The sequence below is a fragment of the Amia ocellicauda genome, chromosome 23, assembly GCF_036373705.1.
Source record: "Amia ocellicauda isolate fAmiCal2 chromosome 23, fAmiCal2.hap1, whole genome shotgun sequence".
NCBI lineage: Eukaryota > Metazoa > Chordata > Actinopteri > Amiiformes > Amiidae > Amia > Amia ocellicauda.
The window spans coordinates 6,475,840-6,493,696 of record NC_089872.1 but is presented as its reverse complement, the minus strand read 5'-3'; the positions used below and the strand labels follow the sequence as shown (position 1 = coordinate 6,493,696).

General features: G+C 39.5%; 1 long non-coding RNA gene across 1 annotated transcript; it reads right to left on the bottom strand.

The window, feature by feature from the left end:
• Window positions 1-10,717: 10,717 nt before the first annotated feature.
• Window positions 10,718-17,540, bottom strand: LOC136719184 (uncharacterized). Its single transcript, XR_010805373.1, has 5 exons — window positions 17,455-17,540; window positions 15,070-15,186; window positions 13,909-14,070; window positions 13,485-13,601; window positions 10,718-12,639 (listed from the first exon to the last, which is right to left on the bottom strand). It is a non-coding gene; the product is annotated as an uncharacterized LOC136719184 (long non-coding RNA).
• Window positions 17,541-17,857: the final 317 nt, after the last annotated feature.

The following is a 17,857-nucleotide window of genomic DNA, read 5'->3' as shown; positions in this document are numbered from 1 at the left end:
GTTCAAGAAGACAAGTGATGGAGAATGGCCTCAATTCAAATAATTAATACATAGCATATGGATCACTGTGCTGTTGTTGTTATTATTATCATCATCATCGTTATAAGCAGGGGCGTCATGCAGCTAAATGGTTTGGGGGGGCACAGTTGGAAAACAAATTACAATTGCTACACATGGTTGGTATTTAATGCTTTTAACTACATGTATAGGGTATTCTAAGTTATTTTAAATGTAAGTGTAATTTAATGTAGGCTACAGCTCAACATACATATTGCAAAAGTATTGATAGGATTTCAGAAATAAGTTTTTAACGTTTCTCCAATTCCGTAAAAATGCAGTAGGGTTAACAAACTATTCAGGTAGAGAGATGGGAGAAAAAAAAAAAAAACGTTTGGTAGTGCCTGACATAGTGCAAACAGTTCATGACTTAGCAATGTATTACTAGTGCCCCCTATGCATTAGTAAACACCAATAAGCACTGCTCATATTTTTGTAAATATATCAATATCTTTTCAATATGTTAACTAAGTAGTTCTAATTAATTAGTTTTAACTAATTAATTAGTTACCATTAGTTACCATTAATAAATACTTGTCATCCTTTGTTGATGCATTACTGAAGTTACTGACTTTTAACTAACATATTAGATAATATTACATTATAGACATATTGTAAAGTGTTACCAATTCGTTTTTTATCACATAAAAGTGTACAGTGAGCTTTTAGGTTCTTTGATAAATCTATGCAGATATAAAACAATATTTCAGTCCAAAGTTGAATTTGAATGTTTATTGTATGAATACATTTGAACCTCGTTTTCAAACAATTATGCAAGTATGGTGGACATTTTGAATGTCTGAAAATAGTACTGTTGTCATTCATTTTGCACATCAGATAATGAATGTGCACTTGCATTTATGTCGCTAAAACCCACTGCAGTATATGAAGGATGTGAATAATTCTGGAGGCAGCTGTACCTGTTGTTAGTTTACTATAGATCTAACCTTTTTCAGCAGCTACACATAGCATTGCAGGCCCAGTGCCAGAACCAATTAATCGGGGGTGGGGGGCTTATAAAAACCAAGGGGGGTAGACACGCACCACAATATAGTGACATGTGCAACATACAATTGTATGCTTCTATAGTAAACAACAACAGCACTGGCTCGAATTGAGAGTTTCCCCTAAATTAAGATATATCTATCACACAACAGTGGCAATATGCATTAACTATGATTCATCTTCTCGAATTATTTGATGATTTTGTAACCGGTGAATCCAGATAGATAGCGTTTTGTTTATTATTTATTTTTAAATATTTGTTGTTCTGCTGCATTATTGCCAGGGTTATGGAACGATGATTTGCAATGCAGCATGTCATTTGACAACTGAGATCCGGGATCTGGGCAGGGCAGAAATGGTAATTAAATACTTTATCTAGCCTATGTAAGCTAAATATTTATTATCTGTGAAAGTGACTCGGACACTTTTACTGCTTAATCTGGCTGGAGTTTATTTATGAAGTCTGGATATTTTTTCTTATCTCCTTTAAAATGAATTCTGTCTACTAGGAACTCTGAGTCAATCTAAAAAGAGACTTTAGTTAAAAAAAATCAACACACATGATTTCACATTTTACAAAAGGGGAGAATTACAAAATACCCATCAGTATCAATCCGTATTTATCAAGTGATGATTAATTGCTCTTCCATAGTGCATCAAATAGTTTTAGTATTTTTAAAAAACTTTTTTTGTAAAAACAAGTTTATAGACAAACGTTATCAAACAATAGTACGAGAGATTAAACAACAACATATATATTTTGTATTTGCTTAAATTTTGTTTTTTGTAGATTGCATACTGATTTAAAATGGAACATTATTACCACACAAATATGACATCTCGGGTTACAAAACCAAAAACGGCACAATATATATATAATATATATATAGATCGTTTCAGAAATATATAGATTGGTTAAGGAATATATAGATCAGTTCAGAAATATATACATTGGTTCAGAAATATATACTGGTTCAGATATGTTGGTACAGATATATATAGATCGGTTCAGAAATATATATATTGGTTTAGAAATATATATATTGGTTCAGAAATAAATACATTGGTTCAGAAATATACAGTGGGGGGAAAAAGTATTTGATCCCCTGCTGATTTTGTACGTTTGCCAACTGACAAAGAAATGATCAGTCTATAATTTTAATGGTAGGTGTATTTTAACAGTGAGAGACAGAATAACAACAAAAAAATCCAGAAAAACACATTTCAAAAAAGTTATACATTGATTTGCATGTTAATGAGGGAAATAAGTATTTGACCCCTTCGACTTAGTACTTAGTACTTGCAAAACCCTTGTTAGCAATCACAGAGGTCAGACGTTTCTTGTAGTTGGCCACCAGGTTTGCACACATCTCAGGAAGGATTTTGTCCCACTCCTCTTTGCAGATCCTCTCCAAGTCATTAAGGTTTTGAGGTTGACGTTTGGCAACTCGAACCTTCAGCTCCCTCCACAGATTTTCTATGGGATTAAGGTCTGGAGACTGGCTAGGCCACTCCAGGACCTTAATGTGCTTCTTCTTGAGCCACTCTTTTGTTGCCTTGGCTGTGTGTTTTGGGTCATTGTCATGCTGGAATACCCATCCACGACCCATTTTCAATGCCCTGGCTGAGAGAAGGAGGTTCTCACCCAAGATTTGACGGTACATGTCCCCTTAGCAGAAAAACACCCCCAAAGCATAATGTTTCCACCTCCATGTTTGATGGTGGGGATGGTGTTCTTGGGGTCATTCCTCCTCCTCCAAACACGGCGAGTTGAGTTGATGCCAAAGAGCTCGATTTTGGTCTCATCTGACCACAACACTTTCACCCAGTTCTCCTCTGAATCATTCAGATGTTCATTGGCAAACTTCAGACGGGCCTGTACATGTGCTTTCTTGAGCAGGGGGACCTTGTGGGTGCTGCAGGATTTCAGTCCTTCACGGCGTAGTGTATTACCAATTGTTTTCTTGGTGACTATGGTCCCAGCTGCCTTGAGATCATTAACAAGATCTTCCCGTGTAGTTCTGAGCTGATTCCTCACCGTTCTCATGATCATTGAATTTCCACGAGGTGAGATCTTGCATGGAGCCCCAGACCGAGGGAGACTGACAGTTATTTTGTGTTTCTTCCATTTGCGAATAATCGCACCAACTGTTGTCACCTTCTCACCAAGCTGCTTGGCGATGGTCTTGTAGCCCATTCCAGCCTTTTGTAGGTCTACAATCTTGTCCCTGACATCCTTGGACAGCTCTTTGGTCTTGGCCATGTTGGAGAGTTTGGAATCTGATTGATTGATTGCTTCTGTGGACAGGTGTCTTTTATACAGGTAACGAGCTGAGATTAGGAGCACTCCCTTTAAGAGAGTGCTCCTAATCTCAGCTCGTTACCTGTATAAAAGACACCTGGGAGTCAGAAATCTTGCTGATTGATAGGGGATCAAATACTTATTTCCCTCATTAACATGCAAATCAATTTATAACGTCAGCCTCGAAACCTTAATGACTTGGAGAGGATCTGCAAAGAGGAGTGGGACAAAATCCCTCCTGAGATGTGTGCAAACCTGGTGGCCAACTACAAGAAACGTCTGACCTCTGTGATTGCCAACAAGGGTTTTGCCACCAAGTACTAAGTTGAAGGGGTCAAATACTTATTTCCCTCATTAACAAGCAAATCAATGTATAACTTTTTTGAAATGCGTTTTTCTGGATTTTTTTGTTGTTATTCTGTCTCTCACTGTTAAAATACACCTACCATTAAAATTATAGACTGATCATTTCTTTGTCAGTGGGCAAACGTACAAAATCAGCAGGGGATCAAATACTTTTTTCCCATTACATTGGTTCAGAAAAATATAGTGGCCATTAATTGTGCTATTAGCAGTCCTGCGTGGGAGGGAGGGCCATCCTGACAGCCTTGTGTCACAGGTGTGTACTGTCCTAATTAGTTACAGGTGAAGTATTTAACAGCCCCTTGGACCTCTGCACCAGCAGTCAGCACCAGCAGCCTTCAGTGCCACCTTCCGAAGGGCACCATCTCCAAAGGGCAAGGACTCTAGCTGTGGAACTCCAGCGAGGAGAAGACTGTGAGGAGATGCCACACAGCAAGAAGCCATGACGATCTCTCCAATTCCCATCCTACTCTCTCCGTCTTCTCGGCGTGCACCTGCAAGCCATTGCTTCCCTAATCCCTGTAACCTCATCTCTCTTCCTCTCCCCTCCTCCTCCCTCCCTTCTACTCCACTCTCTGGAGGCCTGTGGAATTGCCACTCAGCTTCCAAACAAAGCCGACTTCATCTCCGCCTCACACCACTCTCTGGATTTCCTCGCTCTCACCGAGACATGGATCTCCCTGGACAACTCTACCACCCCTACTGCCTTATCCTCTCTGTTTGTTTTGTCCCACTCCCCTCGTCTTAGTGGGAAGGGAGGAGGAAGAGGGCAGCTGCTCTCCCCTTCTCTCCTCTTCTCTGTCCCACCCTTTCTCTCCTCTTTCACGGCCCACAGCTTTGAATTCCATGCAGTGGAACTCACCTCTTCCTCTCACCTCTTCCTTCTAGTTCTCTACCGTCCCCCCGGTCCACTCGCCTCCTTCCTGGATAAACTCGACTTTCTTCTCCCCTCCCCTCGCTGTCCTCACCTACCATCCTCCTGGGAGACTTCAACATCCACCTCTCCAACCCTTTCCACTGTGCCAGACTTCTTCCTCTCCTTCATTCCTTTAACTTCTCTCTCTCCCTGTCTCCCCCCACTCACAAGGCAGGCTGCCAGCTAGACCTCATCTTCTCTAGGGGCTGCTCCCCTTCAACACTCTCCGTGACACCCAAGGACATCTCAGACCACCACTTCTTCTCAGACCATCTCCTTCTCCCTTTCCCTCCCCTCCCTCCCCACTCCACCCACTCCCTCTGTCACCTTCTGCTGTAATCTCAGCTCTGTCTCCCCCTCCACCCTTACTTCCACTGCCCTAACTCTCTTACCTTCCATTGACTGTTTTTCCCATCTATCTGTCAACTGTGCTACCTCCTCTTTGTTCTCCTCCCTCACCTCCTTGACTTTCTATGTCAATCTCATGTCTCGTCCTGTCCGTCCCTTCCCTCCTCAGTCTTGGATCTCTGATGTTCTCCGCTCAACTCAAACTAGTCTGCGTGCTGCCGAACAGAAGTGGAAAAGGCCCAAACTCCCAGCTGCCCTTGAAGTCTACCGCTCTCTACTGTCCACATTCTCCTCCTCACTCACCTAAGCCAAGAAGTCTTACTTCCAATCACTCTTCGAATCCACTATGAACAACCGACCCCATCTCTCCTCAGAACTACCGCCCTGTCTCCCTCTCAAAGACTCTCAAGCGGGCTGTCCACCGTCAGCTCTCTGACTTTCTGTCCCAACACTCACTCCTTGATCCTCTGCAATCTGTCTTTGGCACAGCTCACTCCACTGAGACTGCTCTCCTGGCAGTCACTGACTCCCACAGCTGTGCTTGGGCGGCCTCCCTCTCCTCAGTCCTCATCCTCCTGGATCTCTCTGTAGCATTTGACAGTCGATCACTCCATCCTCCTCTCCTGCCTCGCTGACCTTGGAATCTCTGGGACAGCTCTCACCTGGTTCTCCTCCTAAAGTGACATGGTGAAGTTCCTCATCCACCCCCCAACCTCTCCTCACAGGTGTACCCCAAGGCTTCGTCCTGGGCCCCCTCCTGTTCTCTTACTACACTCGCTCCCTGGGCCCCCTCATCGCATCCCATGGTTTCTACTACCACTTCTATGCTGATGATGCCCGGATCTTAATGTTTTTTCCCTCTTCTGACCCTCTCATCCCCTCTCACATCGCTTCCTGCTTGTCTGCTATCTCTGCCTGGATGCATTCACACCACCTCAAGCTCAACCTCTCCAAATTGGATCTCCTGTTTTTCCCCCACTTTTCATCACCTTCTGCTGACCTCTCCATCTCAATCCCCTTGGAATCCACCACACTCTCTCCTTCTTCTTCTGCTAAAAATCTAGGAGTAACCCTCGATCCTGCGCTCTCCTACACCCAGCACAATGCTAACACGCACCTGTAGATTCTTCCTGAGCAACATACGCCGAATCTGTCCCTTCCTCACCGACTACTCGATTCAGCTGCTCATCCAGTCCCTGGTCGTCTCTTGCCTGGACTACTGCAACTCCCTCCTGGCCGGCCTGCCTGCCTGCAACTACTACCCACCCACTCCAGCTCATCCAGAACTCTGCGGCTCATCTGGTATTCTCTCTGCCACGATTTGCACACACTACTCCACTGCTTCGCTCCCTCCACTGGCTCCTGATACCTGCACCATGCCCGTAGACAGGGATAGTTCGGGTCATTAATATCATCCTTTACAAGGAAGAATACAGCAAATTCTGACCATTATCCGTCCAGTGGAACTAGCTAGCTACAGTGACCGATTCAGAAGGTTATTACCCTGAATATGTGTGATGTGTGTTCCTCTGTGTCGGCGCTGCATTCACGTGTGTGTGTGTTTGGACTGAAAAAGGTGGTACATGATCTTGGTAAGCAATTTGACAACATTGTAGTAAATATTTTCGGTGCATCAAAAAGCGTGCTCGTTAAGATACCAGCAGACAAGCTAATCCAGCTCAAATTAGTACACAAAAAGTCACCAAAATTAAGCATTTGAACCTCATAATTAAATACAAAATGAGGTGAAAAACTGCAAAAAAGTCAACTTTTTGAAAAAAAGAACCCCCCCTTCCACTAGGCTGGCTACGGGCCTGAGCATGCATTCAGTTCAAGATACTGACCTTCACTTACCACTGTCTTGACAACACTGCACCAAGTTACCTTCAGACACTCGTCTCTCCATACATCCCCTCCAGACCACTGCGCTCTTCCGGTGCCAGAAGACTAACTCTGCCTCCTCTCCACTTCCTCCTTCCTCCTTCTCATCCCTGGCCCCTAAATGGTGGAACGACCTGCCCACTGAAGTCAAAACAGAGTCCTTGACCTTCTTTCAGCGCTTACTCAAGACACATCTTTTCAGACAGTACTTGTAATATTAGTCCTTTTAATCCCCGTTAGATAGCGCTTCACAGAGTTTTATTATACTTCTTGCGCTTTTCATTGTTTTCCTCCTTGTTCCCTTTCCTGTAGCCCTTGACTGTGACCCTACATCTTGACAGCACTTAGCTTTTACTGTCCAGGATGTATGACCTCACTTCACTGTACTTGTCTGTGTAAATTGGAAGTTGTAAAATGTATTATATTTTGAATTGAATGTTTTATGTAAATTGAATTTGTAATGTTTGATGCCTTTACTTAACTGTATTTTTGCACTTGTTTTGCACTTACAGTATGTTGTAAGTCGCCCTGGATAAGGGCGTCTGCCAAGAAATAAAAATAGTAAGAATAAGAATAAGAATAATAAGAATAAGAATAATAAGAATATAGACTAACACTATGAGTTAAGCTGTTGTAGGAACTCAACAAAATGTGGTAAGGTAATTAAACATGAATTATCTCAAATGTTACGATTGCATTCTTGAGGTATACAATACTTCGGTAATGAGAAAAACTTGAAAATAGAATTCTTTACTTTGTTATTTTTTTTTGTCCATTACTATAGCTAGCTTAGAGCTACTTTTACTCATAGCATAGTGCTTGTGAAATGTTATTGCGGTAATGAGAAATTTCATTTTTTTAAAACTCAAAGATGATCACTCTGAAATGAGAATGTCGTGAGAATCACCCACCTACAGACTCTCATCTTGCCTTACACTCCCTCCAGACCTCTCCGGTCCTTCTACACCAGAAGTCTAACTTTGCCCCCTCTTTGCCCCCCTTCCTCCAGAGCCCGCACCTTTTCAACCCTTGCCCCAAAGTTTTGAAACGACCTTCCTACCGAGGTCATGTCCACACAGTCCATGACCATCTTCTGGCGATTACTCGAGACACACCTGTTCAGACAGTGAGGATGAATATACAGTTACAGTAACCTTTCATAAAATATTTGTATAATTAAATACTTATGTATTTTTGGTACTTCTATTCTTTAACTACAACTTCTCTTATGTCCCTTGTTACCTCTGTAACGACCTCGAGGGCAAGGTGGATAGATCCAAGTGCAGGCTCTTAGGTAGAAAAGCAGAAAGGCAAACAATCCGAGGGGAAATCCAGAAGAGAAAACAGGAACAGTTCAGGGTCGGTCGATCGGGCAAACAGGCTAAACTGGGAGATCCAAAAGAGGTGGTCAAGGCTATGAAAACAGGAGTCAGAACACGGTAGGTAAACAAGGAATAGTGCTCAGAAATGATTCAGGAGTGAATGCAAGACTTCACGATTAGTTTAAGAGACAAAGGGGTTTATATACTGTGTTGAAGGGAATGGGACGACTGGGTAAAGGGTGAAAGACCAATGGGAAGAGGGGAAAGACAGAACAAGTGCACATGGATGAAAGGAATGTAATGTGACTGATTGATCCGGGAACTGAGAGAAAGAAGCACAGGGATTAATACTCGGGAGAGAGAGACCTCTGGTGTTGAGCTGAAGGAATAGCAGTTGAGACCGTGACAACCTCATTGTACTAAGATGCATGCTTATTATTTTGTGTTTTGTATTTATGGTACAACTTGTACAACTATACTGTTGTAATGCTTTCAATTGTATTTTGTGTTGATTGTATTACTGTACTTTTGTCATGCTTTAAAATGCTACGTTTGTAAACTAAGTTGCACTGGATACGGGCATCTGCTAAGACAGAAAACTATTTTCAATCATTATTTTCAACCACTTTAATGATCTTCTGTTTATGGATCTATTGTGAGATATGCGTCACTGTGTTTGCTTGTAAAGCCTATTGTTTATGCTTATGTATATGGTTTTAAATTTCATGCCAATCAATACATGTTCACCTGTTACTAGGCTACTAAATATAATATGGATGCAGTCCTAACATCTCTGTCAGTAAATGTCAACATACATTTTGTTGAAAAATGTGTGTACCTAGCATTTCATTTTACTTTATTTTATATCTCCATAGACCTAATTTCTGTTTTATTTTTAAGTGTGTGTCTGACATTGCTGATATGTTCCATACTGTGTACCCAGAAAATTGTCATTGATGGCTGAGATCTCTCATTTGACTTTAATTATTACATACTTCATAGCAGAAATGTCTCAAGAAAGTAGAATACAAAATTATAGAATTACAAATAATCCAGGTTACTTTTCTACTGAATTATTCTCCTCTACCTTCTCATACAGGTTTGAAACATGTCCTGAAATACACAGGTATATAAATGCTCACCTTCACATAAACCAATGACTACACAATCATTAAGTACATTCTTACTACTTTATTGTGATACATGGAATTTCTTTTAAATACATTATAATTGAAAATTGTTAGATGGGTTTCATATTTTGGTATACATTATTATGTTTGTGACCTCGTGGTTATTACATTTGTGGGCAGAGGATCATTACATTTGTAGTTATTACATTTGTGGTTTGTACTGCCCCCTAGTGGATTATTTCAATTTCCAGGGATAATTATAGACTATTGTACGGCTATAGGTTGGTATTATAGTGGCAGTTTAATTTTTTCAAATTATACAATTCATGATGTCCCTCAACAGTCACCCTGGGTCAAAGAAATAATTATGTGAATGAGGGGAGTAAGGAGACTACAAACTAATATAGCAGGACTGCAGCCTGGGTGGTGCTCCTAAAGTCATTGCTGAAAATAGTTGGCCATAACTAGAAATAGTTGTGATAACATGAAAAATACCCTCCAATTTGGGTCTTTCCCCACAACAAACCCAAGTGTTAATAAAGCCATGTTTTTTGAGGCACACCAGTATGCCAGCCAGCAGTTTAGAGAGGATAGCCTGGTAAAGGGTTCATCCCCTCTATGTAGAACTGCTAGTGGACCAGAGATATTACATTCTGAATTTTTTCCCCTGGTTTTTTGAGTGTCAACATGAAGTTTCTCTTTACTACTCAGTAACTTAATATATTCCTCCAGTACACATATCTTATCCACCAACTCTATTTTAGAACATGTAAGATATAATTTGTTAGAACGTATTTTTCTATAGGAAATTCTATGCTGTCCGGTTTGGTACAGAAAACAGACATCTCCCCTTTTTACCTAGTTCCCTAGATTCCGAGGGACCCTGCTAGCAGTTAAACTAGAGATACGAGTACAAGGTCCAGGATACCTGTCCTCTGATTGGCTCCTAGCCAAATACCACAAAGAGGATAAGGAATTAGGTTTCTTAATGCCATATCGATATATATTTGTATCACACACCCAAACCATGCTGTGATGTTGGCAAAATGTGATTGGTTAAAGAGAAACCTTATAAAAGAAGGAACGGACAAAGAGAAGGGGAGAAGAAGAAAGAGGAAATGGAGACAAGGACAAGAACAAGAGCAGGAGGAAGTGAGAGAGACACACCCACTGCCAGCCTGACCAAATTGACCTAAGCTGCCCTGTGCGGAGAAGAGGAGAATAGGGGGTAATATCCTATCTTTTCTGTAATCCAGCAGAGGCTTAATATTACTTATGTTCAGTAACATAATTGAATGATATCAGTTTTCTATTTTTGTCACAAATAAATGATTATTGACTTGACCGTGCCTTCCCTCTAAAAATAATCTTAAAAGAGAAACCAATTGACCTATTAGTTTTCAGTTAAACTATTTATTTAGATTGACTGAAAAACCATACATATGAAATTCTCTTACAAACAGGTAAAGTCATCTTGAAGATCAGCTGAGCAAACTAAACAGAACATATTACACAGTAGGCAGGCAAGAGTTTAGTCTGCAACCAAGGAAGCCATGGTTATTGTGATGGAGCAAGGCTTATCCTTTTGTTTAAACCAGTGACTGTTTGAATGGTTTAAGTGCTATTGTGTACTTCATAACAGGAGGTAAAACAAAGCACAGACAGACCCAAATGTCATGTTTTAAATGTATGGCATTGCACAAAGGGTTTATAAGGTTGGAAAAAATATTTCACTTTGTTTTTGTGGGTAGCCATGTTGGTGAGGGCAAGGATGCTATTAAAGAGGCCATTTTCTACATTTAGTTTTTGTTATATTTTTATAACAGAGTTTGTTTCATTGATAACAAATGTGATTTTGAATGTAGGCCTATTTTTCCTCTTAGTTCCCCTGAGTGGGAAATGGTATGGTCTGAGGGAGGGGCCATTGAAACAAAGGGTATAAAAGCAGGACAAATGGAGTAAGTTAAAGAGAAGGCTGTAGCTTTGTAGCTGCCATGAAAATTAGTACTTTGATCCTGCTTTAGGATTTATTTCTTTATTTATTTTACACCATTTTCATCAATTATCGTAATTTATCAAAGACATTGTTTAGTTTGGTCCTTAGTTTTTGTTTAAGTTTTATAACAACAACAACCATAAAAAACAATACATGCAGTTATTTTATAGAAACATTGTTGTCTTCTCAAGAATTGTTCCCAAGTTTATGACACCTGGCCTACAATGGTTATCTAGAAAGAAAAACTGTACTTATGTTTCTAATTTAAGTTTAAAGCCAGTTTGATAGTTCAGTTTGATAGTTCAGTTCGGCTTGTTAGGAGACTGTGGCTGCTGCTCGCTGTTGCTCTCTGCTCACTCTTTCTGACTGCTCAGTGCTCGCTCTTGCTCAGTGCCCCAATAACAGCTGCATTTCATTCCAATGCCCCATAGTTTCCTTGACTTGAAAAATATTGCTGACTTGAAAGATATCACCATATACGTACATTATTTCTGCTTGGTCTGCATCTCATATTCATCCTGCTAGTCCTTCTAAGGATATGTATAAGAGCAGTGATTGTGAATAAATTACCATACTTCTATAAGTAGGCTATAAATTATGGTGTCCAGGGTGAACCGACAAAAAGCCCCTCTGTGTAAAACAAATAAGCAAATAATCACAGGAGCTTAATATTACTTTATTTCTGAACAGACAAATCTACAGCCAACAATTATAGAAGACCAACCACAATATTGTAGTTATATATATAATGCCTGTATTTTACTCCATGCCAAAACTATCTTGTACTGGAAGGTTGCAGTTGATGTAGGAAAAATCCAGTGCTGTGGTTCTTGATAATTGCATAATTTAGAGGGTGGAACAGGAGCTATGTCCTTTTGTTGGGTGGGGGGGTTGCTGATAGCTGCCCGCAACAACAATAATACTGTCATTGTGCTACATTCAGTAAAACCACAGGTATGAGACCGAGCAACCCAAAAGGCCGTTTCAGTGTCTGCACTGGGTGCTTTAAGCTATGTTACTGTTTAATATTTTTATTATAGCAGACTTTTTGGTGTTCTCTGAAGTCCACACAGTGAGGACGTGTGTACACTGAGTGCAGTAGAGTGTTCAGAGAAAGATCCAAAGAGGCAGCAGGAAGAGAAACAACACTGCAGAGTGGCAAGCCCCTGTCCAGGCGCCATTACAGAGATTCCCTGTGCAGCAGTATCGTTTTCCAAAAATCACCGTTCCCAAAGCCTTGGTCCCGTTCAAGGGCAGCTTGCACAAACTTTCAGTTGCGCATCCCTTACTGACCATCTTGGTCACAGCATAGTTGTCATCTATGAAAAATAAATATATTACCAATCATATCTTGTTTGGAGGTGTTGCTCACCACAATTGTAGATCCAGGAATGCATAAGGAAGGTTGTAATTTGTCTGTGTAATTGAACAATTCTGTGCAGTTAACGGATGTTAAATATGTCTTGAAAGTTTGTGGAGATCTCTTTGTTTTCTAATTAACTTTAATACCTTATCTAAAGCATATCTCTTTATTCAAACATATAGGAATACACTTTGAATATACCTTGATACATGACTCTCTCCCCCTTTCTCTCTCTACGTATATGCACATACTGTATTACATTGTAAACTTGATAATCTACATTTTTGCATTGATGACTGTTTTGTAATAATCCCACTCGGCAATGTTAGACTGCCCGTGTGACTCCTGCATTTCATTCAGTTGTAATGGCTTGTGTGATGGAACTCGCATTACTGAGCTCACCACTCAGGGCCAGGGTCCCCTTCCTCTTTACAATTAAGGGGTGGTGTAGTCTTGGGGGTGTATTTGGCTATATTTGAATGAGGTTACTTTATGGAAGAAAATAATAATAATCCACTGACAAACCTAGGCACACTGTGATGAAGTAATGAGTGTAGTGAAAATCATGCACTCATTGCTTACAAGTGTAAGGAGTAAAAACAATACTTTGGTGACTGATACGCAGACATTGTATTAGTCCAGTTGTGCTTGTTTGGGTAGTATTGAGTGAGATAATCAATCTAGGAGACTTGGAAGGTAAACATGAAGAAAATACAAATATTTCAAATTTTAAAGTGAAAACGCCTGGGATCAATTCATTACATTTTTTTAAGCCTCGCAAAAGCACCCTCGGTGACTTACCGACCACTTTAATGCAATAGTCTTCGCCCCCCCTGCATTCCACCTTTCTGGTGCATTCAGACTCCACTGCAATGCACCCCCAACAGAGCCGACCATTGGGTCTTTCCTCCAAGGCTACTGTAAAAACAAAGTGGACCATCGCATCACCAGACCTGGCAATCTTTTACAGCAGGGGGTCTCTACCCTTAATACCAGAGAGCCCCCTGTCCTGTTAGTTGTATAGGTCACCCCTAAAATCACAAGTTTGCAAAGACAGGGCATCACTCACTGTGCAGCTAAGGAAGGGAAGTCAGTAGTTCAATGTTAATGGGCTGCCTTCATGAAGAGTTTCAATCCATTCACACTCATCTGCAGCAATTACTTGGGGCCTAGCTGATATTCAATATTCTGCTGCTAGAGCCAAAAGCAAAGAGCAAGAACTTACCTCCGATTGTCTTGCCATTGCAGCTCCTCTGAATCATCTGGGATGCAAATTTGAAGTTGAAGGAGATTAATGTGTCACAGGATGTAAAGTGGGGCTCACTGCAGGCCCTTCGGACTTCAGGGGTGATTTTCCGTCTAGTGCCTTGTCTGCCCAGTGGAACAACTAAATGCAAAGGCAACCGATGTGTAACATTTCCTCAGAGCATCTCTAATTCTGTCTATGTAAAGGAAAGCACTACACAAAAACATCCAATGAGCAATAAACAATGGAGTCTGATGAATACTTCCCTCAGGGGTTTATATCTAACTGTTTATGAAAATATCATAATATATGTGAAATGGGTGTTATGGTGCCAGCAGAATATGGCATGTGTTGTTAGTCCTTTAATTGGTGAAGCTGTGTATGTACAGTTAGGTCCATAAATATGTGGACAGTGACACAATTGTCATCATTTTGGCTTTTGAAAGGAAATGATCAAGATGTGCTTTAAGTGTAGACTTTCATCTTTAATTTGAAGGTAGTTACATCCAAATTGGGTGAATGGTGTAGGCATTACACCCATTTTGATATGTGGTCCCCCAAATCCATTTTGGTGGCATACAGAGCCAAAATGATGACAATTGTGTCACTGTCCAAATATTTATGGAACTAACTGTATATTGCCATGACTACACAGTGGCCTAAGATAATTGGATAATTCATCCTGCACATGGTGGAGGTGTAATTGACGTTGCAGAGGAAATGGCCCACAGATGTTTTTTAATCTGCTTCAAAACTCTACTTGCAGACAAAAGTTACCATTTACCAAAGTCTATTTATTTATTATTAGATAGGTGGTGAAACAAGTGGTGTGTGGGCTTTCTGACCAGCTGCGAATCTTCATTTCTGGAAAGCGACAGTTTAAAACTTCATGTATACTCTACAGCAGGGGTGGCTATCCGTGGTCCTGGAAAGCCACAGGGGCTACAGGTTTTTGTTCTATCCAGATCTGTAGTAACTGCTTAATTAAACCAATTGTGGGTCTTAATTAGGCAAAAAGTCCCTGTGTTCAAGGTATCCATTGATTGGTAATTTAGAGAGACCTGGAAAACCTGCAGTATTGCGACTCTCCAGGAACAGGGTTGGCCACCCCTGCTCTACAGCAAGGGTTAGCTGACGTACCCTCGATAATTCTGGAAGCCACAGACACACACTTCTCCTCGGGCAAACAAACAGTCTCTGTGCCATTGCAACTTGCCCAGTTGTCGGCGATACATTCATCACACGTCTCTGTGTTAACTGTAGAAGAATAAAAACTGTTATTATTGTGTAGGTGTGTAGCCTATACAGAGGCTCTCAAAAGTATTCACCCCCCTTGGACTCCATATTTCATTGTGTTACAACATGAAATCAGAATGGATTTAATCAGGAGTTTGAGCCACTGATCAACACAAAAATGTTCAGTTAGGTCCATAAATATTTGGACAGTGACACAAGTGTCATCATTTTGACTCTGTACGGCACCATAATGGATTTGAAAGGAAACAATCAAGATGAGCTTGAAGTGTAAGCGTTCTTCTTTAATTTGAGGGTAGTACATCCAAACTGTATATGCTTTATTATATTACGTAGGCTCCATATACACTTTGTACCCCCACTTCTTTCATACGTTTGCTTTCCATAGTCCATTAAGTGTTTTTCATTTTACTGTATGTGATTGTAAATTACACCTGGAGACTATATACACACACATGTATATGTTTTTTTATTTGACTTTTTTTTACATTTAAAATATTTAAAATATTGTCATACACACTTACAACTGTTCAATCTGAAAAGGATACCACTTGCTTTCTGTCTTGAAGTCCAGCATTGTGTTACAGAACGAATTGCATTATTCTATGCTAATCAAATGGGGACTCAGATCATAATATCATCACTCGGACTATCTAATGAATATGTTCTTGTATGGTGTCAAATGTAACATGTTTTACAACTGACCACGACTAAACTAAACTAAACTAAAGGTGTAACAACTAATCCTTGTTGCAACTATCTCGTTCCCCCCTACTGTAAACGCCTCCCCTGCCTTTAACATTCAGTCACCACATAGTTAAACGTTGGACCAGATCGTTGCTGTACAAGGCTGCCAATTCAACATTCTCTTGTTTTTTTAGAATAAAGAAAATGATAGACAAACTTTATCGTAATTGAACTTAATTTCCAATATATTCACAATTGCACCTTGTCGAGTCCAGCAGTCTCTTCACGTATTAAACTCCACTTCTTTCTTCTTCATATTGTTATCATGATTAAACAAATCACGTTTCATGCAGTTGTTTAGAAAATCATATTTTAAAAAAAGCTCTTGAACTTGGCAAATGAATTTAATAAAATATGATTTCTGAACTTAAAAAGTCCATCGCAAAAGAAGACAATGAACGAATACATAACGGAACCAGCAGTGGAGGAAAGCGGAATTCCTGAGTCGCCCACGGAGTTGTCCTATTGAATCTCACGCCTTCACACGCAGCTTGGAATAAAAGACATTTGTCTCTGAGAAATACAATGTAAACAATATTGCAAAAGTGTATTCGTGGTCTGAAATTACATACATTAACCTTTGAAAAGATGTTCATAAATTGAACAACATCAAATCGAAAAACAAAAGTTCGAATGTTTAATTGACATTCGATTTAATATAACACAATACAAACATGAATTCTAATATTTGTATTACAAATACATTATTTTAAATTAAAGAACTCACAGCAACGTGAATCAACTGGTCTGTCTAAATTCATAAAAACGGGACTGACAATATTCCAATGCAAGATGAACCACAGTGTGCTGAGACTATTATTATTATTATTATTATTATTATTATTATTATTATTATTATTATTATTATTGTTGTTATTATTATTATTATTTCTTGGCAGACGCCCGTATTTATTTATTTATTTATTTATTATTATTTCCATTGCAAGGAATTTAGTGACAGACATTCAGACGAGGGAGCAGTGTTCTCCTAATTTGGACGCATGAGCATGTACGCAGTAAACAATCTAGAACAGTGTAGTTCTTCTGAAGTTTTTATTATGATTATGATTATGATTATTATTATGATTATTATTATTATTATTATTATTATTATTAGAAGAAGAAAATAGCATCCAACATTATACTTTTTCATGATAATCAATAATAATAATAATAATAATAATAATAATAATAATAATAATAATAATAATAATAAAACAATCTTTACAGGGATTGGGTGATGATAAGTGATTCACACTATTTGAAAAGTGTTTCCAGAGTGCTGTATGTCATAACATACATATTAAATAATGGTTAAATATATTGAATAAAGAATTAAACAGTTTTTCCCTATATTTACAAGTACATCGTCCAAGCACACACAAAACTACCAAAAAAAGAAAACATTCCAATAAAAAAGAGTATTTATTCACAATTGTACTATCAAACCAGCTTAGTGTTTGAACTAAAAAGATCAAAATACATCTCTTTGTAACGATTTGAACTCGCTCTGAGTTTCCTTACCAGACCAAAGGACTGTACAGAACACTCCCAACGCCCCACACATATTCCGCGCAAGTACCATGTCTGTTATTACCCAGTCGTTATTCAGAAATGAACTCATCTGTTAACCAGAGCAGCAAGAAGTCTAAATCCTACCAGGAAGTAGATAACAAATATTTCCGACTGTGGGAGTTGATGCAGCCCTTTATGCTTTTTTCGAAACATCTTTTAGACATCTTTTAAATGACTTTAAACTGGAGTTTTCGTGTTAATCTGGTATCAAATATCAGAAAAAATAATAATTGCTGAATAAAGTCCTGTTATATAGTGACCTCCACACATACAACCCACAGTGGTCAACTCCTCTGAAATCCAGACATGTTGATACGCACGTTAGCACAATACTTTAATATGAATCCAGATT